This window comes from Stegostoma tigrinum, chromosome 24, assembly GCF_030684315.1.
Source record: "Stegostoma tigrinum isolate sSteTig4 chromosome 24, sSteTig4.hap1, whole genome shotgun sequence".
Classification (NCBI taxonomy): domain Eukaryota; kingdom Metazoa; phylum Chordata; class Chondrichthyes; order Orectolobiformes; family Stegostomatidae; genus Stegostoma; species Stegostoma tigrinum.
Genome location: NC_081377.1, coordinates 4,605,836 through 4,619,844, shown reverse-complemented (window position 1 = coordinate 4,619,844; position 14,009 = coordinate 4,605,836). Strand labels below are relative to the sequence as shown.

Here is a 14,009-nt window from a genome sequence, read left to right as displayed (position 1 = left end):
ATGCCTTGTGTGAGTGCCAAAAGCAATAAAATTTCAGACCTGCTTCATCACCCCTTGGTAAGTAATGCTTCTCCAAATACATTCTCTTATACTTTCTCACATATAGGCAACTACCACCATTTAATCTATTTCTGTATTACTCTGCACAAATTTATTTAAACTATCCATCTAGAGTAAATCAACGAGGAAATTCCTTTGAACCACCTTGACCCCAGTGAATACTGCTTTCCTGTTATCCTCGTGTGTCATGATGTTTGATAATCTTCTAACAATATGCTCTCAGCAGAAGTGCTTTTCTTTTGAATTTAAGACCACATACTAGCACACAAAGCTGAATAATGCTGTTCTTTCACCGTAACTATTACCTTGTTGCCACTGTTGTTCTTATATTCTATCGGATCTTCAGGATTTTGATCTTTCTCAATAGCAAGGCCTCTTTACAAGATTATTTTTTGCTGTGTCAAATGGCTACTGAAAATTTTTCAGGTCCTGGGAGTGTAGTATCTGGCCTTTGTGGTAGCTGCGTTATCATTTCTTTGGTGGCAGAAGGTCGAAGCATAAAAACATTGAAAATATTGCAGGATGAGGTCACTTGGCCCTTCAAGCCTGCGCCACTATTCAATATGATCATGGCTGATCATGCAATCTCAGTATCTCACTCCTACTTTTTCTCCATACTCCTTGATCCCTATAGCCACAAGGGCCACATTCAACTCCCTCTTAAATGTATCTAATGAACTGGCCCCAACAGCTTTCAGTGGGAGAGAATTCCACAGGCTCACAACTCTCTGAGTGAAGAAATTCTTCTTCATCTCAGTCCTGAATGGCTTGCCCCCTATTCTTAGACTATGACCCCTTGTTATGGGCTTCCCCAACATTGGGAACATTCTTCCCGTATCTAGCCTGTTGAGTCCCATCGGGATTTTATATGTTTCTTGGAGATCCTCCACCCTTCATTCTTCCAAATTCCAGTGAGTGCAAGCCCAGTTAATACAGTCTTTCTTGTCTGTTGTATCTATGCTTTGTTTGTGTCATTGCAGTTACAAGAACTTCATTTGGCATGTCTGTATTATAATGTTAGCTACACAAGTACCAGCATGCTATAATGGCATGACTGGGAAGCTTGACATTGATTCACTGCCACATTTCCTTTGTGTTGGCATTAGTCTCTGCTACTGATACCAAGCTGGGAAAGACATCCACACAAAGTCTTCAGTAGAAGTGATAAGACTCAGTAAACAGTTAAGTTTGATTATGTAGGGCTTATTTCCTGGTTTCATTGCCTCCAAGATAGAGACTTCGGTCAGGTAAATTAGAGTAAATTTTAGGGTTAAATGGGCTGGTGTTATTTTCCTTAGACTAAGAAGGGTGAAGGGGAATCTGGTTGAGATGTACATAGGTGTGTTGGGAATAAGCAGAATAAATACAATCTTTCACAATGTAGGCAATGCTTTTTTTTTCATTCTCCTGGCCAAAATGGACATTTCACATTTTTGCACGTTATACTTCATTTGCCCCATTGTTTTTCCATTCACATGCCCTTTTTTTTTGTTTAGCCCCTTTTGATCCTCTTCACAACTTACACCCCTGCATTTTTTTATTCATTTGTGGGATGTGGGCGTTCTGGCCAGCATTTATTGCCCATTCCTTGTTGCCCTTGAGAAGGTGGTGGAGAGCTGCCTTCTTGAAACACTGCAGTCCTCCTACTGTGTGTTGACACACAATGCCATTAGGGAGGGAATTCCAGGATTTTGACCCAGTGACACTGAAGGAATGGCAATACATTTCTGAATCAGGATGGTGAGTTACTGAGAGAGGGCCTTGTAGGTGGTGGTATTTCCACCTAATGATGCTTCATCAGGAAAATTGCCCCAATACTTTCTTTCCCTTCATCTACGTCATTTTTATAAATTGAAAATATTTGTGATCCCAGCACTGATCCATGTGGCATCCCATTTATTACACGTTGCAATATACACAGCTCCCCTTCTGCAAAAGCACACACACACAGGCACATGCACACACACACGCACAGGCACACACACACACATACACACACGCACACACACACACATACACACACGCACACACACACACACACACACAGACACAGACACATACACACACACGCACACATGCACATACACACACACATGCACACACGTACACACACACATACACACACACGCACATGCACACACACGTGCACACACATATACATGCGCGCACACACACACACACACACATGCGCATACACACGCACCCATACACACGCGCGCACACACACACATACACACACGCACACGCACACATGCTGCAGATTCCCTGTTTAGAACCTTATGACTGTGTTGCTAAAGTTTTACTTTTTCGTTCGTTTTTCTAATGTATACCTAAGATTTTGCATCTCGGTGTCTTTGTGCCTAAGATGGCACTGGAAATGGCAATTTGTTATACGCTTTTCCCTGTATTTGACTACATGGGATGATAAACCTAATTCATTATTAATTCAAAAAAAATTGTTTGTCTGCAACCTCAGTGACTTATAACAAAAGCTGAAGGCACTGTGGTGTCTGCTGGATCAGTCATGGTTGGTTGAACTTGCTTTTTCAAAGACAGTGATGTAGATTTAAAATTCTCCTTTCAGATCGCTCAAGATAAGGTAATGATGGTTTTACAGGGCAATTATAATTCACAGGCTTTGATGAGAGATTCAGAGAAAAGAGCGAGAGAGTGGAAGAAAGTTAGTTCCGGGTAATTCGTCTCTCTGACTCTGACCTCCTCCAAGGTGGAACCATTCAGGCAGCTTGTACTTTGCAAACAAAATTTTGTCACGGCTGGAACCAACACCTTTTGTTTTCAAATGTGTTCTCTCCAAAATTTTTTAATATATGCACATGACTAATCAATAAGGGGTTTCCTCCGGGTGCTCCAGTTTTCTCCCACTGTCCAAAGATGTTGCAGGTTAGGTGGATTTTCCATGCTAAATTACCTATAGTGTTCAGAGATGTGCAGGCTTAGGTGGATTAGCCATGGGAAATACAATTTTATAGGTAGAAAGGGTGGTTATGGTGGGGTGCTCTTCGGAGGGCTGGTGCTAAATCAATGGGCCAAATGACCTCCTTCCACACTGCAGGGATTGCATGATTCTGTGAATAAAGTTAGAAATTAAAGTTTTGGATACCATGTCTTCAAAACATAAGATCAACATGAGCACAAGCACATGGTGTGTTTCTGTTCTACAAAGCTTTTCAAAGTAATTCTATACATGGCTTCTCATTAGAAGCATGAAATTTATGACTGACTGCTGAGTTCCATTAGATGCCTTCTGACATTGAGGTGCATTCTGTCCTCTTCATGCTGTGGTTTGCTACAGCTCTGTGCCTGTATCAATCATGCCTGGTGCTTCAGTAGCAGATTCATCCCTGTCACTCTGGTACTTCTGCGGTAAAATGCACTTGATGGGTTGAGTTGACATTGACTTAAGCAGCAGCACGTTTTCAACTGCAACAGAGACATTTCTGTTTCTGGGCACTCTCTCAGCATATTGATTCTAAGGGCAGAATTTTGGACAGTTACAAATTCCTGCCTTTGGGTTATCTCAATGGTATCTCCCAAACCGGTCAAGAAGGTTTCTTTAAGCTTGGAACCAAAGGTCTTGAAATCTAGTACAAGCATTCATGAGGGACACATACACAATTCCCTTACTCTGAGTTTTATCTTCCATATGTGACAGATGTTGTCAAACTGACCATTGGAGAGAATCATTCAACCATGGCTACACAGATCAGAGCAGTTGACTGTTCCATAAACTCCCTCAGAAAAGAACAGCCATATAGCTCATCCTTGAGTAGTGAAGTTCCCACTGGACATTACATCATTGTTTTGCTAAATCTTGCTGCAAAACAAAACTAAGACAAGTTCTTTTATTGAATTTCAAGTACTTCAGAGATTGTATCGGCTATTCCCACTCACAGCCCCCATAACATTCTATCCCCATTCTTGGCCAGCTCCTGGTTGGAAGCCCAATCCAGAGGGAATCTTGTCATATCAAATTAAGAACAATCAGTAGTTCCCTGGGGAAACTAGGGATTGGCCATAAATGTTGGCCCGGCCAGCAACATCCACATCTCATGAATAAAACAAAAATTGACTGTTTCTGTGGGTCAGGTAACTGCAAACTTGCAGCAGACAGGTTGTAGCCCAAGGGGCAGGTTGTTCCCATATTGAATGAGGTCCCTTTAAGAATGGGTACATACTACCACAAGTATTTCCTGATTTGCTTAAGGCAGAGACATGTTGCCAAAGCTTTATAGCTTGTATGCATCAGAACAAATATAATCCTACCAAGTTTCAAAAGATCACAGCCAACTGTTCACAAATTGTTACAGTTTTAAACAAAAATGGCATTTCTGTCCACATGAGTGTTAGACAAAAAACTTCAGCAACATGATTCTCCTTTCAGCAAAATGCAAGTTTTGTGTGATTAAACAACTGTATTTCTTATTTATAAGTACATTTTAAATGTTGCCAGCAATGGAAAAGCAATTTTTTTGCCTGTTTCTGTTGTGACGGAGCTCCTTCTGGGTGTCCAGCTCTTCTTGGCTTGGTGTTATCTAGCTGAAAATATTACAGTTTTATTGGCGATGACCTTCTTGCTTGACCACATGTAGCAGGAACCTATCATGCATTTAGCCACACTGAACAAAGGGTTCCACAAACCATCACATTTGGCTCCCTCAGTGCAATGGAGACTGCTCGATCAATGATGAGCACAGCATGAAACTCTCAACATTGAATTGAACAGCTTTGGATTGTGAGGCCCTCCTCCATGTTTGTTACCCACCCCCACAGTCTCCAGATCCTGTTCTGTATGGGTTGATCCCAGCACAGTCAGGCCATTTTCAACTGCTCACACTTCCTATTAGTATCCATTTAGCATTTATTTATATCCGGCTTACTATCAGCAAATCCTCTGTCTGCTTCCCTTTTCTCTCTCTCGCACCCAATCCATATAATCAACTCACTCCTTACTCCCCTCCCTCTTACAGTATAAGTACCATCATTTCCCAATTGCTTTCAGTCCTGTTGAAGGGTCACTGGAATTGAAACATTAACCCTACTTTTCACCATCATAGATGTGTCAGACCTGCTGAGTTTTTCCAGAGTTTTTCTGCTTTTGTTCTACATGGGCTATAATTTATCCAAGTCATCATTTCAATACCAGTTCTTACGTATCGGGCTTCCTGTCACTGATTTTATTTTGGTGTCAGTCTGTGATACATGGACTCTTAGTATAAATCTTGTGCTTGCCTTAGATATTACCAACGTGGCAGAATATGGGAAGTAACCAACTGCTGCAAATTAGTATGAATCACAAGTGGCTATGCTGGCCCTACTGTGTCGACTGCTCAGCGACAGTCCTGAGATAAAGCTATTGCTGATATGGCCAGACTGTTCTCCTTTCTGCAACTTGTACAAGTAGCATGCTGATGTAAAGTTTGTCAAAGGTAGCAACACTCAATTGAATCGGAAAATCATTACAGAGTGGAAGCAGGCCATTCAGCCTATTAAGTACACACTGACCCTCTGAAGAGCATTGCCCCTAGACCTACCCCCGTACTCTATAACTCTGTATATCCCATAGCTAACTGTGGGCAATTTTGCAAGGCCAATCCACCAAACCTGCATATCCTTGGAATGTGGGAGGAAACCAGAGCACCCAGCGGAAACTCACGCAGCCACAGAGAGAACTTGCAAACTCTACACAGTCGCCCAAGGCTAGAATTGAATTCGGTCCCTGGCACTGTGAGCAGCAGGGCTAACCACTGAGCCACGGTGTGACCCTGGATGGGATCATGCTGAGTAACTACATGAGTGCACGAGATCTGCAGGATCACTTTTCAGTGGAAATGCAACCCTATTAGATTCAGTGAGACCAGAAAAACTCCACAGGAGGTTTAAATTGTATCAGAGATAATGGGAACTGCAGATGCGGAAGAATCCGAGATAACAAAGCCTGGAGCTGGATGAACACAGCAGGCCAAGCAACATCTTAGGAGCACAAAAGCTGACGTTTTGGGCCTAGACCCTTCATCAGAAAAGGGGGAGGGGGAGACAGTTCTGAAATAAATAGGCAGAGAGAGGAAGATAAATCGAAGATGGATAGAGGAGAAGATAGGTGGAGAGGAGACAGACAAGTTAAAGGGGCGGGGATGGAGCCTGTAGAGGTTAGTGTAGGTGGGGAGGTAGGGAAGGGATAGGTCAGTCCAGGGAGGACGGACAGGTCAATGGGGTGGGATGAGGCTAGTAGGTAGGAAATGGAGGTGTGGCTTGAGGTGGGAGGAGGGGATAGGTGAGAGGAAGAACAGGTTAGGGAGGCGGGCATGAGCTGGGCTGGTTTTGGGATGCAGTGAGGGGGAGGGGACGTTTTGAAGCCTGTGAAATCCATATTGATATCATTGGGCTGCAGGGTTCCCAAGCGGAATATGATTTGCTGTTCCTGCAAACTTCAGGTGGCATCGTTGTGGCACTGCAGGAGGCCCAGGATGGACATGTCATCTAAGGAATGGGAGGGGGATTAACAGCTTTTGTAGAGATCACAAACATGAAAAAATCAAACCTACCAGATGACCTTACCAATAGGAACCATTGAACGGAATTTCAATTTATAAATGACTTACTGTAGCAAACGAACAAAAATTGACAGCCTAAACACAAATTGACATTTAATTTCATCATAAGAAAATATGAATCGTACTTTCCAAAGCTGATAAAACGGAGATAAACTCACAGGTTGGGTGGAAGTGGCATCGACTATAAGGATAGACAAGTTATATTGCAGCTTTATAGGTCTTTAGTTAGGCCACAGTTATTGCATACAGTTCTGGCCACCACATTACCAGAAGGATGTGCATGCTTTGGAGAGGGTACAGAAAAGGTTTAATTACCCATTCAATCACCCCCCCACCCCAGACTCCTGGAGTTGTGTGACGCTGGTTCAGGTAGATACTGTCTCCAAAACTACAGGCATCAAAATTATTGCACTACAATTTACAGGCACTCACCAAGTGCAGACCCCTCTGGATATCTACAGCCACAGTCTGAACATCCAAAGAGTGGCATAGACTATGTTTAGATGTCCCTGAATGTATGCGTATATCACAGTAATGTATGTCAGCAACTCAGCTCTTGGAAGATCACAGTCAGTCCAAAGGGATATTCAGATTTGAGAATATATCATAAGTGATTCATGGATGAGGCACGTCTGCTATTTCCAAAGTTTTAAATATTTGTTTCTCAGAAAATAATTCATATTAATACTTGCTCTGAATTCAAATCCAATTCTCAAAGGGTCAATTCCCTGCAACACAAGGTAATCCTATCCCATGGAAGAAATACTAGTCATTGTGCATTCTCAGACTGATTCCTGGGATGGCAGGGCTGAAGAATGAAGAGAGACTATATTGGTTAGGACTATATCCACTGTGGTTTAAAGTAACAAAGAAGGTGAAGATCTCATAGAAGCCCATAAAATTCTAATTGGACGAGACAGGGTAGTTGCAGGAAGGATGTTCCAAGAGACTAGGCATGTCCAGCACCAGGGTTCATAGTCTAAGGATACAGGCAGGCCATTTAGGACTGAGATGAGGAGAACGTCTTTCACCCAGAGAGTGGTGAGATAGCAGAATGGTCTTTCACAGAAAGAAGTTGCGCATAAAACATATATGGAGTGAAAGCAGGAACAAGGTATTGAGTTGGGAGATCAGACACAATCAAATTGAATGGTGAAACAGGCTCAAAGGGCCAAATAACCTACTGTTGTTTCTGTTTTCTATGTTTACGTTTCTCATACACCAGATTAGTTTGAGACAAACACTTCCTATAAGTATTTCCATTTCTAGCGGTGGAATGTATCCCATTCATTGTACAAGCAGGGATCTCATCTCATCAAGCAAAGGAGTCACCATGATACCTCACAACCTCACAGCTTCCTGCAAAGGAGGCATGGTGTTGGTGGTTGGAGATTCCTCACTGAGTGTTGCTTATTGAGGCAGTGTTGAACACATAAGATTAAGGGAAAGCTCAATATCATTCCACTCTTCTCTCTGGATGGGGCAGACTGCAGTTGCTTTTCAGTTTGGAACCATGGGAGAAGGATACATTTTCCATTGCTTTGATCTCTATCAAATATAAATAATGATGTCAACAGAACTGTTTCAAGTTAGTTTCGCAAAAGTCTTTTCATCACAGCATGGCAGAGTAGAAAAATATCAAAGATTGTTTTCAGAAAGGTTTTAGCTCAAAAAATAGCAGCATTAGGAAGTAACAGTGGAAATTAAAAGATACAGAGGCTTCTCTTCTCTGTTTGATACAGCCAGGCAGGAAGGCTCAATCAGATGATGCTGCACCCTAAAAGATAAGAATGAAAATAGGCTATTCAGACCATTGAACTAATTCACCATTCATTGAAGCATTAAAACAAAACAATCAGCGGTGAATGCTAAAGATCTGGAACAAGACGAGAAACAGTTCTGTAGAGAAGTCAAGATAACAAAGTGTGGAGCTGGATGAACACAGCAGGCCAAGCAGCATCTCAGGAGCACAAAAGCTTACGTTTCGGGCCTAGACCCTTCATCAGAGAGGGGGATGGGGAGAGGGTTCTGGAATAAATAGGGAGAGAGGGGGAGGCGTACAGAAGATGGAGAGAAAAGAAGATAGGTGGAGAGGAGAGTATAGGTGGGGAGGTAGGGAGGGTATAGGTCAGTCCAGGGAAGACGGACAGGTCAAGAAGGCGGGATGAGGTTAGTAGGTAGGAAATGGAGGTGCAGCTTGAGGTGGGAGGAAGGGATAGGTGAGAAGAAGAACAGGTTAGGAAGGCGGGAACAAGCTGGGCTGGTTTTGGGATGCAGTGGGGGAAGGAGAGATTTTGAAGCTTGTGAAGTCCACATTGATACCATTGGGCTGCAGGGTTCCCAAGCGGAATATGAGTTGCTGTTCCTGCAACGTTCGGGTGGCATCCAAATCTCCCCTTCTCCCACTGCATCCCAAAACCAGCCCAGATTGTCCCCGCCTCCCTAACCTGTTCTTCCTCTCACCTATCCCTTCCTCTCACCTCAAGCCGCACCTCCATTCCCTACCTACTAACCTCATCCCGCCTCCTTGGCCTGTCCGTCTTCCCTGGACTGACCTATCTCCTCCCTACCTCCCCACCTATACTCTCCTCTCCACCAATCTTCTTTTCTCTCCATCTTCGGTCCGCCTCCCCCTCTCTCCCTATTTATTTCAGAACGCTCTCCCCATCCCCCTCTCTGATGAAAGGTCTAGGCCCGAAACGTCAGCTTTTGTGCTCCTGAGATGCTGCTTGGCCTGCTGTGTTCATCCAGCCTCACATTTTATTATTTTGGAATTCTCCAGCATCTGCAGTTCCCATTATCACTATAGAGAGGTCTCTGGACCCAAAACATTAGATCTGTTGCTTTCTCTACAGATGCTGTCAGACATGCTGAGTTTCTCCAGCAATTTCTGTTTTAGTTTCATTAAAATATGGCTGGTTGATTGTGGCATTAACTCCAATTTCTTGCCTGTCTCTGACGTATTCTGGCCAGCGTAGTTTTCAACTGGTTCACCGGCAACAGTTTGCTTCTGAATCAGTTATTGTCTTGTGTGTCGATCATAGAACTCTACAGTGCGGAAACATTCCATTTGGCCCATCAGATCCATAACGATCCCCTGAACAGCATCTTACCTAGACCCACCCCCCATTCTAACACTGCAATTCCCATGACTAATCCACCCAGATATTATTTAGCGTGTCCAATCTACCTAATCTGCACATCCTGTGGAAGGAAACCAAATCACCTGAAGGAAACCCACACAGACACAGGGAGAATGTGTCAACTCCACGCAGATAGTCACCCAAAATTGGGATAGAAGCCAGGTTCCTGGTCATGTGAGGAAGCAGTGCTATCCACAGAGACACTGTGCCACATCTTATTGACATCTTTCTGTTCCCTTGAGGGTATTGAGGCCAAAACATGCATGCGGGCTTGTGCTCAAAGCATGATCACACATCCCAACCACACAGCTTTAGGCCTGCCCAAACTCCAACACAATAATGTAAAATAACCATAATTTTACCAGGCCAAAGAGTAAGACAGGTGGTGGTGGTTTAACATGGGGGTGACCACACCTCAGGTAGGATTGAGAGCTCTTCATGTTAACCTATTCAGTGCAGGAATTGAACCCATGCTGTCAGTATCAATTGCATTGCAAATCAGCTGACTGAGCTAACCAAGCCCCTTCCTATACCCTCTGAATGGCTGTTGAGACATCCCTGGTTACTCACATGCTCTTGCCATTTCTGGTTGAACTGATTGTGATTTGTGTTACAATGGATTGAGTATATGACTCAGTTGCATAAATGAACTCACTATGATGCCTGGTCAAGCTTTTGACTGTCACGCTGGTGAGCATATCTGCTCTTGTCAGTACTTTTCTCTGAACTAATTTTGTTTCATTGGCAAATCTCATGAGACAAAGTCAAAAACCTCTGTGCTGTTTGTATTCACTGTTCGCTCTTGTTCACCCTGTCAAGAAATTAAAAGTTTGTAATCCTTTTCCAAAATGATTTTCAGGTCAAGGTTAGAATCATGAAATCATTGTGTTTTACAGCTCAGAAGGAGGCTATTTGACATATTGTATCTGTATTGACTCCTGAAAGAGTTACCCTGCTACTCCCACTCTCCAGCCGTGTCTCTGTAGCCCTCTAAATTTATCACTTTCAAATATACATCTATATAAATCGGTCTGAAACCTCACATGGAATCCACCTCCACCGCTCTTCCTAGGCAGCACAATCCAAATCCTAACAATTCTCTGAGCAAACAACTTTCTCCTCATCTCATTCCTATCTCTCTTGCTGACAATCCTGAAGTTTTGACCCCAGCTACTGATATGCTAAGTAGTGGAAGCGGAATATCCTTCTTTACCTTGTCAAAACTGTTTGAACACCTCAATAAGGTCACCTTTTAAAGTTCTTTGCTCCAAGGACAAGCCAAGTCTCCTCTAATGTTTCCCTATGTCTACAATCCTTCATTCCTGGTATCATTTCAGTAATGTGAACTCTCTCCGGGGATTAAATAAGGTGCCTAGAACTGAACCCAATAGTTATAGTTAAATATTAGTTATACTTTAACAATCATTTATGAACCCATATAACTAAGAGGTTATCCTTCTTTTTATTTTAATAACTTAGGGGATGTGAGTATGACTAGCTGGACCAGAATTTATTGCCCATCCATAACTACCCTGGAGAAGTTGGTGGTGAGCTAACGTTTTGAACTGCTGCTGTCCATTTCACATAAGTACACCCCCAATGCTGTTAAGGAAGGAATTCCAGGATTTTGATCCAGTGGCACTGAAGGAATATATTCTTCCAGGCACCTACCAAGTCAGGATGGTGAGTGACTAGAAGTTGGTGTTCCCATGTAACTGTTGTCCTTGTCCTTCTAGATAGTAATGGTCATGGGCTGGAAAGGCGTTGAATTTTGGAAACGTAGCTTGTTGACAGTATCCTGTGTATCACTTGTGTAGGGAATGAACTTTCTGGATGAGGTACTGGGTGAGCCCCGAGGGATATTAGCACCAGCAGAAGGGTGGGAGGTTGCGAATGCAGATCCCGGAAGAGGTGATCCAGAGCGAGGGGAGCAGTTATTGGGTCCAAGTGTGAGAAAGGTTGTCGGATTTGGGTATGCATAACGTTTTGAGAGATGGTGCAAGGGGTCTGTGAGGTAAACCAGGATTAATTTAATAGCTAACAAAGTGTGAAGCTGGATGAACACAGTAGGCCAAGCAGGATCTCAGGAGCACAATGTTCATCCAGCTTCACACAGCTTTTGTGCTCCTGAGATGCTGCTTGGCCTGCTGCGTTCATTCAGCTTCACACTTTGTTATCTTGGATTCTCCAGCATCTGCAGTTTCTATTATCTCTGATACAATTAATTTAATAGCTACTCAGGTATTAGAATAGATTTTAATAGTCTTACTTTTTCTGAGTAACTATTTACTTAACTGCGGCAGAACACCCAGAATTCTCTAATTTAAGAGATACCCTCAGAGAGTTCCCATACAGAAGAATTGTCGTGTAATTTTCGATTTCCCAGGCAGTGCCTTCAGAATCTCCTGTGATGCAGATTGCAGAAGCTTAGATAAGGACCTCCCATCTATACTTCAGGAGTAATGCGTGGGATTAGTATACTCTTTGTATATTCCTCACACCTTGCTTTCCTACCCGTATTTTAATAATCAACAAATGTTACAACACCCCCTTCAAAGTTGTTAACATTGACTGTAAATAGTTGAGGCCCTAGCACTAATTCTTGTGGCATTTCATATTTACCAAGCTGAAAATGAGCCAATCACCCTAATTCGGTTTCCTGTTAGTTAGCCAATCCTCTATCAATTCTAGTATATCACCCGTACTATCATGTGTACCTGGCTGTTTTCAAGTACATATTAAATGCCTTTTGGAAACCACATATACTACATCTGTTGGTTACCCACCATTCACCCTCCATGTAACAATCTCAAGTTGCTTTATTGAATAAGACTTTCCCTTTCCTGAAACAATGTTGACTCTCCCTGATTGTATTATGATTTTCTAAGTGTTGCTTGCCAGCTCCTTATTTATAGTTTCTGGTATTTTCTCACTAATGGCTATTAGTTTTCTGTTTTCTGCCTTTGTCCTTTCCCAAATAGAAGCGTTACTTTTGAAGCTTTCCAATCTTCTGGGATCTTGCCAGAATTTAAGGAATTTTGGAAGATGACAACCAATGCATCCGTGCTCTCTAGAACCACTCCTTTTATGATCTTATGATGTGGGCCATGAGGTCCATGGAACTTGTCAGTTTTTAGTCACAATATTTTAATGTTCTGTTGTCGTGATAGTTGTTATTCACTCCTCTTTTGCCCCTTGGTTTTCTACCATTCTTGAGATTTCTTCTAGTCTGAAGACAAAATATACTTACTCAAAATCTTCTCCATTTCCAAATTTCACATTATTCATGCACCAGTCTCTTAGCCTGAGAGATCGCCATTTAGTTTAGCTCATTGTGTTGTTTCCTTTTTTTATAGACTTGTGAATGAAGAAGATCATGAAAGGAAACAGTATAAAAGTAGTGACATGCTTTTCCTTTGAAACTAAAATAAAAACATTTCTGCTTCCATGACTTGATGGCATGAACACACTGAGAAGGCAACTTCAATGGTCCTCATTAAATGCATGTTCAGTGATGAATATTAATTGGATGTGGTGTTAATGGATGTCAGCATGTTTGGTTGGTTGGGATATTATTTCAAGATTAATATTTCAACAGTAGCAAATAAATACATTCCCAAAGTGTGCTGTTTCTGGTTGTAAAAAATTGTCTGGCAGACCAGGAGGTTACCAAATAAGGGAAACACACAAGCTATTTGCCTTCTTATGTGCCAAGGGGAGGTAGTGAGTTTTACTTGCTGAGATGTGAATATTGATGCCTTGTAATGTATATGCTGGCTGTTTCAGAAATTGATCTTAAGTGAGTTCAACCTGTTAACAAATTTATAGAGTGATGTCTTTTGTTGCTTTCCAAGGAATGAAATAAAACAAAAGCATTTAACTAGACTTCTGCATTCGTATATTTAATGAAGCATATTTTACTTTGGTTAAGGGTAAGCAATCTATCTTCAGAAGTGTAGGAAAAATGCATGCCTAGTAATCCAGGAGTGATTCCTTTTCACTGAATATATTCAGAATTGACACACAATAATTATTAAAGAGGAGTTGCCTAGGCTGGGACTTTTTCCCTGAAGTGTAGGAGGTTGAAGGGTGGCCTGAAATAGGTTTATAAAATCATAAGAGGCATACATAAGGTGAACAGATCAGGCCTTTTCCCCAAGTTAGGGGAGTACAAAACTAGAGGTTTACAGAATCTTGCAGTGTGCCATGAGGATTGGTGCAGGGTCTACTTTTG

General features: G+C 42.3%; 1 long non-coding RNA gene across 1 annotated transcript in view; it reads left to right on the top strand.

Annotated features, from left to right (window-relative positions):
* The window catches only part of LOC132210939 (uncharacterized), a 47,552-nt gene extending 34,006 nt beyond the window's left edge, over window positions 1–13,546 (top strand). Inside the window, exons 2-3 of the long non-coding RNA XR_009447192.1 lie at window positions 11,255–11,458; window positions 13,132–13,546. This is a non-coding gene — a long non-coding RNA (uncharacterized LOC132210939). The remainder of the gene's footprint in view (window positions 1–11,254; window positions 11,459–13,131) is intronic.
* The last annotated feature ends 463 nt before the right edge of the window (window positions 13,547–14,009 follow it).